Raw genomic sequence first — 20,942 nt, forward strand, 5'->3', positions numbered from 1 at the left:
TGTGTGTGTGTTTGTGTGTGTGTGTGTGTGTGTGTGTGTGTGTGATGGTTATCGTTATTGACCATGAGTCGGCACAGGCCCGCCTGAGTTGGAATCCTGGGCGCGGCAATCGGCCCACACTCAACCCAGGTGTTCATCCTCCCTCTTGGGACTAGTTGATAAATAGATATCTGGCTCAGATTGGTATGTGTGTTTTGTGCACAGATGACATACCGAAAATTAAAGACATGGGACATCTGTACAAGGTTTAGAGACGGGGTAACACGGGTGTAGAACTCTCTCCACGTAACACACATGTAGCAGTCACACAAACAACCCCTCGTGCAGGCGCGTGCTCTTAACTACAGAGTACCGTGGTGTAAACCCGACAGTCCTCTGCTTATTATGCTACACAACCCGAGTTTTTCGCCCAGATAATGAGGCAGTGATAACGTTATTACAGATGGAAAGGTGTTCGCTCCTTTTTGCAGGTCGAGACGCTTGGCAGTACCTGATATGATCGCTGGGAGTCTAGTCTGGAGGATAGCAGGTCTCCTTTGCTGTGCTGGATGACTGGAAGCCTAGTCTGGAAGACGATGGAGTCTGATCTGGAGGACTGAAGGAGGTAGCGGGTGGGAGGAGCCTGGTCTGGGAAACTGGAGGCCTCGCCCTGGAGGATTAAGGGTTGGGGCGTCTATTGGGAAGGCCTGGAGCTGCGTAATTAAATGTTGGCGAATGGGAGAGTATTACTAGTGTCTGTCGCCTGTCATTCCCCTCTTATCTTGATCACATACACTTGCTGCGTTCGTCGTGAAATATATCAGTTTGCTTCCTCCGGGAGTACACACGTGATCGAGTTCCTTGTCTCCGGTTCGTCTTTCCTATCTTACAGCCTGTCATCATTGTCTGTGGTCGCCCAGCATTCACTGAGGTATAATGGGTCATCTCTGAGGCTGAGGTGGAGGTGTGTTTTAGGAACACACCTGTACGACTGCCTCACAAGCTCCCGTCCAGCGCCCGCACACACACACACACACACACACACACACACATGCATAGGAGGAACACCTGTGTAGGGACACCCTCACTATCTCCTCCGTAACACTCAAGCAGCAGGAACACTTCTGTAGGGCTACATCAATACCTTCCCTTCCCACAAACAGACATGTAGCAGAAACACGTCTGTAGGACTACCTCAGTAACTCCCGTCCTTCCGCTTTCTCTCCCTCCCAACCACCCACAGCAGGAAGACGGAACATCAGCGAATCATAATCCTGACGGAGGTAGGAACCCCTACGTATCTGTTCCTGAAGAGTCTTCCAGCCCGCTGCCGCCCCCTTCCTTCCTCATAGTCGGCAAAAACTCCTACAGTTGGTATTCTAATTGCAAGAATTTCCTTTCCACAAATGCGCTGTAATTGCAGGTATTTCATATCAAAATTACACGCTTACGTGTATTTAGTGGTAAGTATCGGCCGGACTCGCACTTAAACCCCAGAATCTGGGCAATTACGGTTGATTTTGGTGCATGTACAAATGACGACTGTTGGGCATTTATCAATCATAGAAAATACACCTCCGCCTAGAATGGCGTGTAATACATCGCTGGAGGAGAGGTTGGGGCGGCACGCAAGGTGATAGACGCCGCCAAGCAGGGACTAGTATAAATGCGTCTTTTAATTCAATTTTCTTAATGACATCGCGAGTAGCTGTAATAAAAGGCGGACACACACGCATGGGCCTCATTGCCGACTGTGTCCCTTGCATTGTCAAAGCTCAAGAACTTCAAAAAAGGGGGAAAAAAAGGTTTTGGAGGTGTAGAGAGTTAGTGGTTGAGGTGGTGGTGTAGCCCCCTCCAACACCCAGGGGAAGTAAGGGGGTGAGCGCTCCCGACAGCACCATATGCGCGCGGCGATACACACCCACTGACAAAAACACATAATACAGGAGGGCAATTATGTTTTTGTCAGGTGACAGGGAGAATAATGGCTGGCACTACTGTTACACCCTTTTCCCTCCCTCCCTCGTTTCCCTTCCCTTCCCTTCCCTCCCTCACCTCCCTTGGTCTTTCTCTAGTTTTCAAATCCTCACTGGAACTGATATGGTAATTTGCGGATGATTTGGGCGTCTAGTTTCCGAAAATTAAAGTCCGCCGGCGCGTAATCATGAACTATGTACACATGCAATGACTGATTAGGGATTTGTGTTACAACTGACACAATGGGCTGGTTACACCGGACCTTTTTTTAACCCTCTCTCTCTCTCTCTCTCTCTCTCTCTCTCTCTCTCTCTCTCTCTCTCTCTCTCTCTCTCTCTCTCTCTCTCTCTCATCCGCCCGTCTGTCCCCCTTCCCTCTAGCCCTCCTCGCCCATTCCTCCCCCGACTCCTCCCTACTCTCCGCCCCCCTCAACCAGGGGGCGTCCCAGAATATGTATAATTCTCTTGTCCCCATTCATTGGCGTTGATATAGCCAGGATGTGTATCCCATCATTTTTTTTTTTTTCCCCAACCCTTCCTTGGTAATTACAGATATTAAAAAGCATTGTGTTTGTAACAGCAGGATCCAGCAGATCAGGCAGTACATGCGTCGCCCAGTCGACTCCATTCATACTTTTCTCTTCCATTTTTCTTGCGTCCTGGCCGCAGAGACTGACGGACGGAAGGTCGCCGGCCACCGACACTCCTGTGACATTTCCAGCATTACCGGATGTTAGCGGCCGAGTTCAACTTTAATGCTCATAAATAATTGTCTTGGCCCGAGGGGTGTATTATACCACGTTTATGCTGGTAAATAACTTGTACTGGATTTAGTATCTGTTGTAGTTGTGGGGAGAGGGTTTGGGATCTCGGATTTCCTTTACTCGAATAAATTGATGTAATACATCCAAGTTAACACCTTTGTTATTTATCTCTCACTGTCTCTCGTTTCCTGTCAAGTTTGAAGACATTTAGAGTACCTGGTAACCCCCTGAGCACGACGGAACGACCCTTCAGCAAGACGGCACGACCGTTGGGCACGACGGTGCGTATCTCTGAGCATGATGTTAACGTAAGACACCTGGAGAGAGACGTTACGCCACTTAGGGGTGATAGCAGAGCCTTTGAACCGTGGCCCTCAGAGGGGTCATGTCAAAGGCCAGAACATCATATCCTCAAGGGTCGTACCTTCGTGTTCAAGGGTCATACCGTCGTGTTCGAGGGTCGTACCGTTGTCAAGGGTCATACCATCGTGTTTAAGGGTTGTACCGTCATGTTCCAGGATCGTACCGTCGTGCTCCGGGGTCGTAACGTCGCGTCAAGGCAGCGCTATCGTGTTCAGAGGTCGTAACATCATGTTCAAAGGTTGCACCATCATGTTCGAGGGTCGTACCGTCGTGTTCAGGTAGTTAAATAAATACCTAGGTTCCTCATTATCTCGCACGAGTAAAAACGCAGGCTTTTACACATGTTTATTCATGACAGTTGATCATGTCCGTCCGATGTCGGATCTGTACCTGGCCCCCATGCTTATCGACGCACTCCTGCCTTCGATTCCTGCCTGTGCTTCGTCTTCAATCGGAAAATGTAAGATATTTGCTTTACTCTCTCTCTCTCTCTCTCTCTCTCTCTCTCTCTCTCTCTCTCTCTCTCTCTCTCTCTCTCTCTCAGCTGTCGGCCACGCAAGAACTCAACCCGTCACAGTTATCGCTCAGGAGGTTCTTCAGTTCTTGCTGGCCCCAAACGACGGCAGGTTTTCACCCCTTGCTTGTGTCGCTGTAACAGAGAAGGAGGTGGAGTGGAGAGGTGTGTGTGTGTTACGGTAAGGTGGTGATGCTTGTTACCCGCTGCGTGTGACGGATACGTTACGGCTGTGGTTTAACACCCCGTAGCAGTCAAGGCCTCTCGTCGTTAGCGACTGATACGTATTGTTCCTTTTTGAGGAGCGTAGGTTGTGAGCGAGACAAGACCAGAGGAGTGTTGGTAAGTATAGTCTCATGAACTCGTACGTACGTGGTCGAGGTGAAGGACGTGTTCGAGGACAAAGACGCAATGGTTTGACGGACGCGTTACGCTTCGTATGATACGGTGACGGGTGTTACGAATCTGTTACATCTGCTACGAATCGTACAGTGTGAGTCACCAGCCTGAGGGAGATTTTTCTACAAGTCTGAAGCCAAGTTATGTCTCGTAGATTGTCGAATGGCAGGCCAGGAACAATCAGGGAATCTCAAATTTTGGATTTTATTATACAATTCGGGCAACTGCCACCGAAGAAAAGTAAACAATATGAAATAAAAAAGAATTGAAAAAAAAAAGGAAATATTGGATGTAATTAGAGTGATGAAGTGAGATTATTTTTAGCTATAGAGGTAATTGCTTGACGGGGGCGTGAGGATACATCATCATTTCATACTCCTTCCCCTTCCTCTCTCCCCCTTTCCTCCCCATCCCCCTCCATCCCCCTTGGTCCCACCTCCCTAACCATGAATCATCTTCTGGCTTCGATCCTCCTCTTAGAATCACTCTCACACACACACCCCCTTTTGGTCTCATTATCGCCGTCGCCATCGTCACTATCACCTCTCGCGGAGAGCTTGAGGGGTGAGGGATGGTGAGGGGCGCACCCAGCAGTATTTTTACGTACGTGGTCATCCGTCTCACTCAGGGTGTTGGTGGCCACAGGAACTGGGTGCTCGTGAGGGCCAGCAACACCATGATCATCATCACGTCCTCTCAGGTTACCTTTATAAATATATATATATATATATATATATATATATATATATATATATATATATATATATATATATATATATATTTCGGTATACATTAGCTGTTGTGGACACGCTACGGTACATCATTCGTAATTGTCGTTTATTCCCATACATACATCACGACCACACTCTCGTCTCCGTCACTTCCCGTCGCATCCCAAACCCAGTCTTCTTTTCACACTTATCTCCATTACAATCCCATTGTCTTCACCTCAACCCCGCTCTTAGCGTAGTCACAACCTCACCTGTCATCTACACCACAACCCACAGGTCTTCTCCTCCGGCATCCCCACCACAACTCACTTGTCTTTTCCCGCCGTCGTCTTCGTCGTCATCAGTCGCCATGTTGTAGCCAACACCGAGTGTAAGTTCTTGGAATTCTATCTTCACTGTTTGGCTCGCCCGTCACGCCTCCACAAGACCCAATCACGTCCTCTTCCCAACGCCTTCTCGCTTATTGTCTGATTCATCCGCCATCACCATCATTATCATGTCTTTGCCCATCTGCTCCCCACATTTACCTCACTTCCCTTCATCTTTCCCACAAGAGCTACCAATTCTTCCTTTCACTCACCTCACACTCACCCACACACACCCACACACGTGCATCTCAGCCCCCTGCCATCTTGGAGCCATTTCCCCCCACATCGCTTGCGTTTGTCTTCCAGTAATCAACGTACTGTTTTATCGCCTCGTATCACACTTCTCCGTCTCCACCTCTTTATTTCCAACCCACCATCAGTCGAGGCCATGGCCCGCGGTGGTGTCGCGGTTCCCGCCGTGGGCCATGCGCTCTGCTCTTCCTCCAGGATGATGATTTGAAGGCCAAGGTTCAAGGATTAGGTGGTCTCGGGATATACTTTGAGGCCAGGGCTCAGCATGTGTCGTTTGGTTTGTTGTGTGATCCATCAAGAACTGTGTGTCACTGGGTTTCTTACTCTGCTTCTGGGGGATATAAAAGGTTTTGTTATTGGCTCATCCTCAGTTTGTTAGGATTTTTTATATATTGGTAATGACACACACACACACACACACACACACACACACACACACACACACACACACACACGAGCTCCCTACCCATACAGTGCAGATAGGTCATTACAAATAGGTAATTAGAACTCCCTCCCCGTACAGAACAAATAGGTAATTACACACACACACACACACACACACACACACACACACACACACACACACACACACACACCCAGAGGCGCGCGCATGCGCAAGTAGGCAGGGAAAGAGAGGCGACCTGGGAACAGTGTACACCGGTAATGGTCAGTTTCTTGTTGCCTTGATCAAACAGATCGGGAGGCCATGTGACGGACGAGAGGAAATCGGGTCGGTAGCTTAAACATACTCATTTCAATTTCAAGGCTCGGGCAATTAGCCCTCACCTTCGTCTGGGAGTCACCGATTATCGTCCAGCCCAACACGCCTGACCGATTGCTTGAACGAACCCCAGTGGAATCGCGTAGTTACCTCTCGCTAACGACTTTCCAACCGGAAACTGCTTGTTGGTGTAGCAGACACGGGTGGACAGACGTATCATTAGCGCCCTCCTGTTGTGTTATTATCCCTTATTGCTGCCGTTATCACCTTGTTTGGTACACGGACGCGGGTTTTTTTTTTCTTTATTCTAAAATAGCCGCTGATATCAAATTGATTTGTCAACAGCGTCCAGATGCTATGATTGTGGTCACATCTCAAAGCTATTTATGACTAGAGTAACAAGTGGCAAGTGGGTCGGTTGGATCCCGGGCCCTTCGCCTGCTTCCCTCGCTCGTTAGCTGAGGTGAGCAGTATAGCTGGAGCTATATAGGAGATGGCTCGTCCTCTGCCAGCTGTTTGCTATACCCTCGATGGAATGAGGACGAGTTTAGCAGTTGGTATAGCAGAAGGGCCATGGCTCAATTCCATCAAGGTGAATTTCTATTCAAATATCATCTCTCCCTCGTGATCTTGAATCTTCTCGCCTTTGCCAAATATTGCGAATATCTTAAAGAAAAAGTGTATTGCCGATATTGAGTTTTTTCTTTCTGATTTACATTACATTTATGATAACATTATTTTCCTTTAAAAAGTCATATCTATATATTTATATATCATCCATTTATGTTTATCTATCTGTATCTGTCTATCTACCTGTCTATCCATCTATATATATATATATATATATATATATATATATATATATATATATATATATATATATAAATATATATATAATATATATATATATATATATATCCTGCAGTGAGTTACAGAACCTTTTGTGACACGGTACATTCTGGGAAGAAAATGTCCTTTGTACTGTGGTCACCACAAAAGGAAATTAGGAATAGGTAAATGTCAGTGTAATTAGTGTCTGGTGTGGAGTATATTGTGTGGAGGGAGAACCAGGGGAGGTGGGGGAGAGAGAGAGAGACGGTGGGAGGGTTGGAGGTGGGGAGACGGACGGGGCAAGAGGAGACGGGGCCCCGTCTGCAGGTGCCCAAGTGACACGGACGGGAACATGTGGGTCAGGTAGTTACATGGGACAGAAGGTCCGTACGGTAATGAGATGACACAGGAGTCACGGTGGAGAAATCGGACGGGAGCCCTGGTAGACAGGAGAGACATGAGTTAACGATAACACAGGCGAGACAGAAGATACGGTTGTCAGATGAGGCTGGGGTTTCAGTGGACGGGTAAGACAGGGGCCAAAGTAGACAACATCCTTTCGGTAGTCAGGAAAGACATATAAGACAGTAATTGTGGTAGACAGGAAATACAGAAACCACCACGTGTTTTTGTGAGACAGGAACATTGTTAGATGGACGACACAGGAGCTAAGATTGACGAGTGAAATTGAAGCTATCTTAGTGAGGTGAAGCAGGAGCCACGGTAGACGGTTGAGACAGGAATCACGGCGAAAGACGTGAGACAGAAGTGGGGTAGAAAGGTGAGACAGGAGTCGCGGTAGACGGGTGTGACAAGAGCCTCAGTTGAAACACGAGACAAAGTAGACGGTAAACAGGTGAAGCAGGATCCTTTGAAGGCAAGTGAAACACGGGAGACTTTAGGTGAGGTAGACAGGAGAGACGAGAGCCACAAATTACAGGTGAGACAGGAGCCATTGGAAACGGGTGAGAATAAAACCAAATGAGACGGATGAATCAAGGACGATGGTAGACAGGCAAAACAGGATAGACAGTCGAAAGCCTAGATAAAGTCACGAGAGATATGCATGACAGGGGACAAAATAGACAGGAGAAACGTGAAGCAGAAGCCAGGGGAAAGGAATAAGACAGGTTTTACTATAGACAGGTGAGGGACAAGAGTTGCATTTAATAAGTGAGACAGAGGATCACGACAGACAGTGAGACAGGAGCCTTAGGCTACAGTTTAGATGGATGCGATAGTTGACAAGTAAGACAAGACCCTCGGTGGACAGGTGAGATAAGACCCTCGGTGGACAGGTGAGACACAAGTGACAGTAGGCAAGTGAGACAGGTGTCTCGGTCCACAGGTGAGACGGTAGACGTAATAAAGAGGAAGTAACGGGTCTCTGTCGTCCGGATAAAGCTCATCCATGCCACGCTGACTGTTTTATTGAGGCGTATTGACACCTTGTGAACGGATCACTCCCGTCACCTGACGCTGTTTTACAACCCCTCCTCCTGCAGCGCCCGCCACCCTCATTCCCCTTTCCCTTCACGCTACAGGGAAAAGGTAGGCCGCCTGTACCCTTTCCTATCCCTTCACCACACATACTGGCTATAGAGGAAATGGGAGCCCACCCCTTGAACTCTTCCCTTCTGTGTACACATATTGGCGACAGGGGAAGTGGGAGACCCGCCCCCCCCTCCCTCCGCCCCTTCACCCCCCCCACACACACACGTTTGCTACAAGGCGAAGGGGAGACCTGTAGCTCCTCTTCGCCCCTTTCCCTCCAGACACGTATTAGCTACAGTGGAAGGGGAGGAGGCCCCCCCCTGACTCCCCTTTCCCTTTTCCTCCATACGTCTGATGACTGCAGAGGAAGGGGGGAAGACCCCCTTGGTTTCCCTTCCCGTTCCCTCCACACACACACACACTGGCAACAAGGGGAGGGTCTGGGGAGGTGAGCTAAGTAACACCCCGTGGGAGTTACGGCGGCAGTGGCGAGGGTTTTTTTTTTTTTCTCTCTCAGTTTCTTATTTATATTTGACGGAGGGGAGAGTGAGGGAGGGAGGGAGGGAGGGAGGAGGAGGGGGAGTAGGAAAGGGACGATACACATTTTTTTTTTTTTGCGTCTAAAGATCCCCCTCGCCCCCTCCCCTCTCCCCTCGCCTCTTCTGGTGACTGGTTGGGAGGGGGGTGGTGTTTGGAGGTGCCCATTGGGGGTGAGGTACCAGGTTGGGAGTGGGGGCGTCGAGGGTTCGGGGGGGGGAGGCAGTGAAGGATCAGGTGGTTTGTGACTGTGTGTGTGTGTGTGTGTGTGTGTGTGTGTTTCTATACACCATAGCATCACTACCGGTCGCCCTCACCCACGAGTCGACCACCTTGAGGGGTTGGCCTCCATAAAGCACAGAACCTTGTTACCCTGGGATCAATAACCCCCCCCCCCTCCCTCCCTCCCTCCCCGGGACAAGTAATACAAGTATAGATTTAAAAGTATTCGGTCCCCTGTAATCATCACAGGGACTTATACACTCGCTACACTCACGCCCACGCCATCACAGGGGATTATACACTCGCTATACCCGCGCCCATACTTTCACAGGTGGGCTTATACTCCCACCACACCCACGCTCACATCATTAAGGGGCTTGTACACTCACTACGCCCAAGCCCACACCATTACAGGGGCTTATATACTCACTACAATCACGCCCACACCTTCACTGGGGCTTACACTCCCACCATACCCACAGCAGTGCAGGACACACCAACATTGCTACTGTTTCAGCAACGCTGGTACGCTGTTTCACCATCATTCCTGAAATGCTCCGCCATCGTTTCTACAGTGTTTCACTATCATTAGTAATACACTAGTAATACAATAGTGTTTCAGCATCAATACCGCAGTTTCGCCAACACTACTGCTACAGCATTATCATCAGCAGCTCTACAGTATTTTATCGACGTCAAGTACAGCTGTATCTCTTGGCACAGAACCTTTCCACTCTGCTCACCACGACAACCATTCCTCTCAGTCACCATAACCTTACCCCTAACCACATACCCTCCATATCCCCGCCTCTCCACCTTCAGTGATCCCCTACTCCACCACCACGGCACCCCTTCCCATCCACCTCCAGCGCCAATAGCATTACCCATTCCCTCTTTTCAGGCACGTCCTTCCCTTCCTCTCCAGTCAAAACACCTTACCCCCTCCTTCCCCACCCCTTCCATCCATTCCTGACCATCCCCACTTCCCCAAACCTTATCACAACACATGATCACTTCCTTTCACTTTTGAAGGCTCATTTCGCCTTTTTTTCTTCTGCTGCAGAACCTAGTGTTGAGTGGTTGAGAGAGATGAAGAAGAGTTAAAGAATCTAATGCTATTTTTAGAGGATCTATGGCTATTTTAGATGATCTGATGCTCCATTATAGGGTCTGATGCTGTTTTAAAGGATTTGATGTTATTTCAGCGGATCTGTTGCCATTTTAGAGACTAATCGTATTCTATAGGATTTTATTTCATTTTAGAGGATCTGATGCTATTTTAGATGAATCAGTACAGTTTCAGAGGATCTGATACTATTTTTTAGAGGATCTGATGCTATTCTAGTGGACCGATTCTATGGAGTTACTGATGTTCAATGAAGGTTTGTAACAGGTGCTTGATGGCGGTAGGGCCGAAGTCGGAGAGCTTGTTGGGGAGATAACTAGGATGTGAGGGGTTGGTAGGGTGGGCGTGCATGTGGTCATGTTTTAGCAACTCGCTGGTAACATAAGTGGATTGATGAGGTAAATGTGTCCGAGCTGGTTAGGGCTGGTGAGAAAGCAAAGTGATTGTGTCATGGTGAAGGCAGCAAGAAGAAGCGTTCTCTCGTCTGGCGAGGGTGATGACACCAGAGGACTGGTGAGGATAGCGGTACTAGGGGGACTGGTGAGGATAGCGGTACTAGGGAACTGGTGAGGATAGCGGTACTAGGGAACTGGTGAGGATAGTGCTACTAGGGAACTAGCGAGGATAGTGGTACCAGAGAACTAGTGAAGATAGTGGTACTAGGGAAGTGGTGGGGATAGTGGTACTAGGGAAGTGGTGGGGATAGTGGTACTAGGGAAGTGGTGGGGATAGTGGTACTAGGGAAGTGGTGGGGATAGTGGTACTAGGGAAGGGGTGGGGATAGTGGTACTAGGGAAGTGGTGGGGATAGTGGTACTAGGGAAGTGGTGGGGATAGTGGTACTAGGGAAGTGGTGGGGATAGTGGTACTAGGGAAGTGGTGGGGATAGTGGTACTAGGGAAGTGGTGGGGATAGTGGTACTAGGGAAGGGGTGGGGATAGTGGTACTAGGGAAGTGGTGGGGATAGTGGTACTAGGGAAGTGGTGGGGATAGTGGTACTAGGGAAGTGGTGGGGATAATGGTACCAGACGACTCATGGTGTGAGTTGTGGTAATGTTGGTTCTCGAGATAATTACGGTGCCACGTGTTGGTAGCTCTGTTGTCAGTGACAACAGTCAAGTGCTGGCCCGGCGGCCAGTCACTGCCGATAAAGGTACCAAGAACATTTAAGATAAAGATACTAAGAACACTTAAGATGAAGTCTGGATGTTGCTAGAGATATGTGTGTAGTCGCCTGTGTGTAACTACTGTATGCACGTGCTCGGAATTACTTAACATTACTGTAAGGAGAGGGAGTTTTACACTCGTGGGGGGACCCCATCTCTTGAACAGTGTGTGTGTGTGTGTGTGTGTGTGTGTGTGTGTGTGTGTGTGTGTGTGTGTGTGTGTGCTTTCATAGAGACAAGTCTCAGATCACAAGTCTATAAGGTAAGCTTCTCTACTTTACAACTCAATTTTTATGACTCCTTGCGGTTTTCACTTCAACTATTACAAAGTCACAACCTAGAACCAACCTTCCACCAAAGTTTACGATACACAAGGCCAGAACCTTCACAATCACTCAGCCTACATGGCCAAAATTTTCGCAGTCGCACTATACTGAAGGCTGGAACGTTCACAGTCATACAGTTCACAACTCCAGAGCCTTCACAATCACACAACCCACAACTCCGGAACCTTCACAATCACGCACCCCACAACTCCAGAACCTCCACAATCACACAACCCACAACTCCAGGACCTTCACAATCACACAACCCACAACTCCAGAACCTTCACAATCACACAACCCACAACTCCAGAACCTTCACAATCACACAACCCACAACTCCAGGACCTTCACAATCACACAACCCACAACTCCAGAACCTTCACAATCACACAACCCACAACTCCAGAACCTTCACAATCACACAACCCACAACTCCAGAACCTTCACAATCACACAACCCACAAGCCACGTTCTGAAGCCTCCAAATCACGCCCTGCACTAGTGACCTGTACCCCATAACTTCACACTATACACGCTAGTTTCCTTTCCCCGACCTTACCCCCCGCCCACCTCCTCAAAACACATGCCTTCATCCTTTAAATACGAACGACTCAGAAAATATTGTACCCGGAGAAGAGAGTTCACGCAGGCTCACAGTCCACAAGGTATAAGCAGCTCTCAAAACTCAGAGCCCACAAGTACTCACTCACGACCGCAGACGTGTCTCCGCGTGCCTCTGCATGACCGCCAACTGTTCTCTGCTGACCACAATAAACCAGCGCTCATGTTACGTACGCCTCTCCCTGTCACCATCTGGACGGACGCCGCGCCACGCCACGCCACGCCACGCCACCTACCTACCTACCTCTCAGCCCCCCCCCCGGGGGTTTGCGGATAAATCTCTCTCTCTCTCTCTCTCTCTCTCTCTCTCTCTCTCTCTCTCTCTCTCTCTCTCTCTCTCTCTCTCTCTCTCTCTCTCCCGCGCCATACCAACTCCCACGTCTACTTTCCATAGGACCAGTGAGTCAGTCTCAAGCTCCACATCTTTCTAATCCTTCAAGAATTTCTCATAGCGAGAGGACGTACATTTCCTGTAAATTTGACTTTCATTTTCGTTTTTGTTTAATTTCCTTATCTCATTTTTCTGATTATACATAGACAAAGCATTTGGGTGATAGTATTGATGTAGGGTACATGATTAAGGGTAGCTGGAGGCACAGCTAGAGCGTACTGTGGGTACAATACATCAACGTAGAAGAGTGACAGGTGGGGCCCTGGTGTTCATCGACGGTGAATCACATCTTGGGTCGTATTTCTTTCCCAGCCTCGACTATCCTCACCCACTGCTGAATCTTCGACCACGACAACTGGTTTCCGATCCTGGTAAACATCACCTGATTTACTCGTAAGAAGGCATTTGGTGTTGGCAGTGACGTGTCATTGTGTTTCTATTCTGTCGAAATTTTCTGAAGGTGATGACTTCGTATCAAACTGAGTTATGACTAAAGGAATCATCTCTATAGAACGTAAGGACTAACATTTGCCACAGTTACGTGAGTTTCTTCTTTACAGAACTTAACGTTGTTTACATCGCTCTCATAACCATTCACCGCAAAACTTATCAAGACTTTTGCTTCGAATGCCTTCGTCTATGTTCTAACCTGTAAGACATGACCTTCACGAGTACTCCCTACATGATTCACAGACCTTATGTTTACATTACCCAGTGGCGTCGATCACAAAGCCCCAAACCGATATGACCCCCAAATTGAAAAACCTGAATCTGAAACAAAATTGAAAAGAAAATTTTAGTTGTGGAACTACAGGTTATATTTGCTTATTTCAAAGAACTGTTGACCGTAAAACAAAAGACAGTTGTCGTTGAAATGAGAAAAGGCAAACTCGATTAAGTATATATGATGAGTGTCGGTCTCAGGGCCCAGATGTGAGACAGACTCTATCGTTGACGAAAGGTTGTACAGAACTCAGACCTTATAATCTCTTCAGAATCAGCTAGTTATGATACACCTGAAAACCTGCAGCTTCTCATGATTTTCACAAACTATGGTAAATTTTCAAGTTGTTAATAAGGCAACCACGGTAGGATTTCCCCCCCACGTGTGATACAAAGCAAAGAGTGAGGGGAATTGTTCCTCCTACACCTCGTCATTCTCTTCCCCTTCTTCCGAGGCCTCTTTCCCTCCTCTACTCCTTACTCCTCCTTAGAGGTCTTTTCCCCTCCACTACTCCTTCCCCTTCTTCCGAGGCCTCTTCCCCTCCTCTACTCCTTCCCCCTCTTCCGAAGCCACTTCCCCTCAACACTCATTTCCTATCCTACAAGACCCCTTCCCTTTCTCTACTCCTTCCCCCTCCTTCGAGACCTCTTCCCCTCCACTGTTCCTCCTTCCCCCTCCTCCGTGGCCCTCTTCCCCTCTACTATTCCTTCCCCCCCCCCCTTCCCTCGAGGCCTCTTCCCCTCCACTAACCTTCCCCCCCTCCTCCGAGGGATATGGGAGGTCTGTTGCCTCTGTCGATACCCCTAGTCTGTGCAGCTCATTGTAAACAATCTTGCAAATGAGTTTTTGTCATCATGTACGTTGCTGATACTTTCTCTCGATTCTCCATTTTAGAATATTTTCCCGAAAATAAAGTTATACGATTATATAACTACTTTTGTTCCGGTATTCTTATCAAACATGTGACAGTTTCACAACGAATTCTAGGAACGGACTACGTAAAAGGAACATTCATAAATTACATGTTGGTATCATTCGCAACAGCAAATGACATTATTGTAAATAGATCTCGCGATATCTATTTGGCATTCGGCTGAAGTGCTCATTTGCCTGCAACTGTTGTGTGTTTACGTGGTGGAGTGTGAATGGAGAGTGTGAGGAGGAGGAGGAGGACATCATTGTGGATACACACACACACGACCACACCAGCCTGCCTCAACGCGTGTCCTGGTGTGAGTGTCAGTCATCCTCCTGCCCTGGTGGAGAGGCTAAAGGCTGTCCTGACCTGGTGGAAGGAACAGCCATGAACCTGCCTTGGTGGAAGGCTCTGATTCTCCCAGGATCGTTCTCGTTGTCCCGTAACATCATTAAAACAATATTCTCCTTTCTTCTAGTTGTCTGTAAACAAAATCCAATATCACTGTACACTGAAAAATAATCTTTCTATTTGCGGACTTGCTCCCCGTGGCTCATTCATCGTAAACTAAAAGGTTTATCCACCACACCTGGGTGACTGGCTACGGTGGGATGGGGGAAGGAGGGAAGGATCAACACCTTTTATTCCTGAATTACGGGAATTTTGGGCGAACTAAGCGAGGGCCTTCCTTGCCAGAGGCGCCTCCCTCGGTGGTATATTTGGCCGCGTCTGGAGCGGGAGCCCCACGCGAGCCGCCCATTACGAATTCCCAGTAGTGGCCTATTCCCGATACCCATTGGGGTGGAGGGGGGGATGATGTGGAAGGGAGGGCTGTCCTCTTTAGAAAAGGGGCTACTAATTTACTGTCTCTCGCTGACGTGTTGTTTTTACGACGAATGTCTCCAGCCTTCCGGCCTGGTCTGTAGCTGCAGAGCAGGAGGTCTCTGGCATTCCTCACAGGTATAAGACAGACGAAAGGAAAATTTTAGAGCCATCAAAATAGTCGCGTGTCAGAACGTAGTGCGTGACTGTTTATGTGCTTAGTGTCATATTAGAGCGGTGTCGGTCAAAATAGTTCGTCCGAGAGCTTGTTGTTAATTATGAACTCAGCTTTTTTTTTTTCTTTCTTTCACGAGCTTATGACTGCTATTTCCGTCCTTGGGCAAACAAGCAAAGCCTTTTAATTAACCGTTACTAAATGATGTAACAAGTAAAGGATGTCAAAAGGGTTCTTTTTTTTTTCTTTCTTTCCGAGGCTCTTGTCACCTGGGACTGAGGCCAAGCGAAGCTCAGAAGGCCACACGAAGCTCTCTGATGCCGGGTGAGGTGCCATCTAGACCTTTCAACGACGGGCTTCAAGTGTCATTTTTGGTGCCTGACATGGAACGCTCGGGGGCCGGCACGCATAGAGTGTTACGGGGGAAGGGGGGAGTAGGAGGCCGATATATAGAGAGAAGAAAGAAAAAAAAATGAGAGGGGAAGGGGAACGCACAGAAGAAGATCGAGGGCGTAATACGTAAAGAGTAGGGGCCGATACGCAAAAGAGAGGGGGGCGGGTTGAGGAGACACAAAAGGGGGCGTTGGACAGGAGATGAAGGGGAAGGAAGGTAGGGGAGGGTGTGGTGGGGAAGAGGAAGGTGGTGAGAGCACCCAATTCCTCTCGGAGGCACGCCCGAGGCTCTCCTCAAAAACATAGTGGAAGATTGGCTATCCAGAACATCAGCCGTGGGTTGAGGTGGCGTGGGAGAGAAGGACTCCGCTGGTGTCATATGCTTAACGTTCTTCTCGACAAGGCTCCTTCACCACACCCTGCCTGCCTACAGGTTCCCTCAGCACACCCTGCCTACCCCCAGGCTTCCGCACCACACCCTGCTCGCTATCAGGCTCCCTCACCACACCTTGTCTGCCAACAGGCTCCCTGACCATACTCTGTTTGCCTTCAGGCTCCTTCATCAGACCCTGTCAGCCTCCAGGCTCCCTCACCACACCCTCTGCCTCCAGGCTCCCCATCACACACTGCCTGACTCCAGGCTCCTTCACCACACCATGTCTGCTTCCATTTCATCCTTTAGCCGTCTCTCACTGTAACACTAACACCCCACATCAGCGATACACCCAGACCCTCGTTACTCCACCTCATGGTCGTATTCACACCCAAGCGCCCCCCCCCCCCACACACACACACTAAACATTGTCAGCGCCCCCACAACCTCAGTTCATCCACAGTGCAAGTACATCTCCACGTCCACGCCTCTATCCCGCCCATACCCCTTTCTGTATCCCTCCACTCACCTACACCCGAGTGCACCCTCATCCGCTTATCCCCAAGCTACCCACATCTCTATCTTACCCACAATTTTCCCCTTGGCCTATCTTATCTACGCCTCATCTTCCACACAGCTTCAGAACTCCCTTTTCACCTCCTCCGCCAGTTTACGTAGTCTTTCAACTTACCTCTATTCACATCTTCCCCATACCCGAACACACACAAACCTTTTGAGTTACCCACGCCCTGAAATCATCTACATTTCCTTCGTCCCCCTGTCTCAGTCATATTCCAGCTTACATCCACAGCTTAACTACGCTTCACCTAACACATACCCCGGCAATTTCATGTAACAGCTTATTCGCACTCTTAACACACTCACCCCCGTTCATCCGCACCCCTACACACTCACGAGCCTTATCTCCAACCCCAACACACTCATAGCCTAACTTAACCATTTTGCACTTAACCCGTACCTCCATCACATTCACACCGTAGCTTCCCTCCCCTCCACACACACACACACACACTCACACACTCACACACACACACAAGCCAGTACAGTAGGCAGGTGTTAATGATGGCGGGCGGGTACAGGGGGGCGCGCGGGGAACCATTGACCAATGGCTACCCGCCAGAGGTCTGCGTCCGACGCCGGCGGCCGCTGGTGTATTGTGTGAGTGTGGGTTTCAGAGACAGAGGCAGCAGCAGGAACAGCTGTCTGTCTGTCTGTCCGCCCTTGTCCAGTAGGGGAGGGAGAGGCAAGCCTTCAATTTTTAGATTTTTCTTTTTGACTTTTTTCTTTTTTCTTTTTTTAGGGTTAGATATCATATGCAGGTGATGTTTGTGTATTAGTATATTTATTTAACTTTTAGAATGGCGACTAATGATCTTCAGTGTTGTAGTGAGGTTAAAAGTTTGAATACACAGGATTACGATCCGAATAATTCTTTCCATAACTATTAGCTTATCATCCTCCTCGCTTTATCGTGCCAGAGAAATACCTGAAGGACCACCTAAAGAACACACTAGAGATCGTCATCAATCGACATAGTCGTAGTAGGAGGTGGCGGGAGAGCCTCGGAGCCTTGTATGAGGCGGTGGCGACACCACTACTACCACGCCTCCAACACCTCATACCCAGAGACCGACTCTCCCCCTTCTCCTCCCCCCACCCCCTCCACACCCGGACATCCCTTCACGGATTTATTTGGGATCTCTTTGAAGTGAGGCAAACACGCGGTCAGTTAGCCGTCGTCCCGCCCTCGATAAGGGCGTCGTGCTGGCCGAGCTCTCCGTCACCTACGTTCATTGCCAGAATACCTCGGTCTTCATGGAGCGATTGCCTATCTTCATCCCTTTCCCATACATACGCACACACGCACACACACAATCTTGCGACCTCAGATCTCAGTTGACGACTTCATTTCTGAGAGAGTATTCAGACCCCCAACAGATGGAAATTGTGGAGCGCGGGAGAGAGAAAAAAATAATAATTTTCAAAATGGTCTCTCCAAAGCTCAAAGCATCAGGAGCACTTAGGCCACTCACCGCATCTCTCCGCCATTAGCGTTTTTATGTAAAGATCTCCATCCCTTCAGGATCTGAGGATAATGCCATCCAAATCCCCCGCCTTTAGACTTGATTAAGCTATCCTCCCTGTACACTCGGCTGGCCCACACCACGTAACGCACTACACGCATTTCGCTCCCCTACACCGTACATGAAAACCTTTATTTACTCACTGAATTCTCCTCTTCCTTCGGCAGGATGTGTATCATAGTTTGAGGTATTCGATATGAGGTATTCATTACCTGTGACGGGAATATGAGTGGCAGTATCGTGGACAGAAAACGAAAAGTGTTATATGGAAGGTGACAAATCCCATTTTTTTATGCCGAAGTGTTGTGAGCTCGCGCTGCGTCAGTGTTGGTCGGGCGGGGAAGCGCGAGATTTGGCGCCCTTTTGAATGGTTTTGGCGGGTAAAGTGGTCGAGTTTGGCGCCTTTTCTCAACAGGATGATCCCCTTAAAAAGGACAATGTGAAGGGAGACAAAAACTGTGATAGGTTCCAGCTTAGCCCGGCAGACGACCAGGTAATCCTCGAGTGGAATTTTGAATCTGGGATCATGGGTGAGAAACATCTCGCTCAAACAGGGTCTACTACGTTGGACGAATTTAGTCGTTAGACACTAACGATGTGCCGGAGTTCATGATTCTTATGAAAGTAGTGGGAATATTAGAAAAATAATGAAGCCTATATTTATGGCTATCAATCATTATGAATCAGAGTTTATTAATTCAATTTTTAAACCTCCACGAAATGCAATTAACTTCGACCTCGTTCTAATAAACATACCCAGTCTGATGAACAAGCTTTGATCAACTCCACCTGTACTCCAACACTCCTGGTAATTATATTACCGATGCGCTTCCTTATTTTCAAACATCTCGTTGGTGTCACCTGAGGCTAGGCTTTCGCAGCAACACCCACGGAGCGGATGGCTAGCTAGGCGGCCACAGCCTGAAACCAACAGACAGACTGTTGAGGAGGAAGAGGAGGAGGAGGAGGAAGACGCTGATGTGCATCGTTTGACTTAAAGACGTGTTGTGACTTTGTATACAGCTGGGAGTCATGAAGCAGGCCTCACGTTCAAAGGAATCAGAGAAATATTACTTCTTTTCTCCATTTAGAAACGTAGATGCAAATATATTAAAATACTTCTTTTCTACATTTAGAAACGTACATGCAGATATATTCAAACGTTAATAAGAGAAATGAGGAATGTAAATACAAATGAGAATTTTCATTAAGATTTGACTCGAAGATATTAGCGAAGCGCTATAGTTCAGAATTGAGGAGTGACTAAAATTGGCTCGAGAAACGAAATAAAGACTCGGATAGACGTCCTCTGCTCGTTATGTAAATTATCACGATTTCTTTAATGACTTTAGATACGACATTTTTGTATTATATGTATATATATATATATATATATATATATGTTGTATGGTTGCGAGGCGTGGGCTATGGATAGAGATGTGCGCAGGAGGATGGATGTGCTGGAAATGAGATGTTTGAGGACAATGTGTGGTGTAAGGTGGTTTGATCGAGTAAGTAACGTAAGGGTGAGAGAGATGTGTGGAAATAAAAAGAGCGTGGTTGAGAGAGCAGAAGAGGGTGTTTTGAAATGGTTTGGGCACATGGAGAGAATGAGTGAGGAGAGATTGACCAAGAGGATATATGTGTCGGAGGTGGAGGGAACGAGGAGAAGAGGGAGACCAAATTGGAGGTGGAAAGATGGAGTGAAAAAGATTTTGTGTGATCGGGGCCTGAACATGCAGGAGGGTGAAAGGAGGGCAAGAAATAGAGTGAATTGGAGTCATGTGGTATACAGGGGTTGACGTGCTGTCAGTGGATTGAAGCAAGGCATGTGAAGCGTCTGGGGTAAACCATGGAAAGCTGTGTAGGTATGTATATTTGCGTGTGTGGACGTGTGTATGTACATGTGTATGGGGGGGGGGGGGGGGGTTGGGCCATTTCTTTCGTCTGTTTCCTTGCGCTACCTCGCAAACGTGGGAGACAGCGACAAAGTATAAAAAAAAAAAAAAAAAAAAAATATATATATATATATATCCCTGGGGATAGGGGATTAAGAATACTTCCCACGTATTCCCTGCGTGTCGTAGAAGGCGACTAAAAGGGGAGGGAGCGGGGGGCTGGAAATCCTCCCCTCTCGTTTTTTTTTTTTTTTTTTTTTTTTTTTTTTTTCCAAAAGAAGGAACAGAGAATTGGGCCAGGTGAGGGTATTCCCTCAAAGGCCCAGTCCTCTGTTCTTAATGCTACCTCGCTAACGCGGGAAATGGCGAATAGTATAAAAGAAAGAAAGATATATATATATATATATATATAAATATATATATATATATATATCCCGACTTGACAAAACTTCCTCAATAAACTCGATAAACTTACTGCTAAGAGCTGGCTGCTTGTGTGGCTCCCACCGCGAGCTAGACCACGCAATACTCGGAGAGGTAGAGCGTCACGCGAGTGTTGTGTGACCGACCGACCGTTGGCAACTTATGGATGGGACTTTTTGATAATTGTTTCTTTCCATATACCTCGAAGCTTTGGAACTCTCTACCCTCACATATAGAAGATAGTAACTATGACCTGGCACATTCTAAAAGACAGGCTTTTCACTTCCTCCAATAGTTCGTAAACACTTTCCCTTGTCTCTTCTTTTTCCTTTC

General features: G+C 47.9%; 1 protein-coding gene across 6 annotated transcripts in view; it reads left to right on the forward strand.

Moving 5' to 3' along the window:
- The window catches only part of LOC139761373 (optomotor-blind protein-like), a 337,252-nt gene that overhangs the window by 66,488 nt on the left and 249,822 nt on the right, over positions 1–20,942 (forward strand). The gene's annotated exons all lie outside the window — the stretch shown is intronic.

Source organism: Panulirus ornatus, chromosome 3, assembly GCF_036320965.1.
Source record: "Panulirus ornatus isolate Po-2019 chromosome 3, ASM3632096v1, whole genome shotgun sequence".
NCBI lineage: Eukaryota > Metazoa > Arthropoda > Malacostraca > Decapoda > Palinuridae > Panulirus > Panulirus ornatus.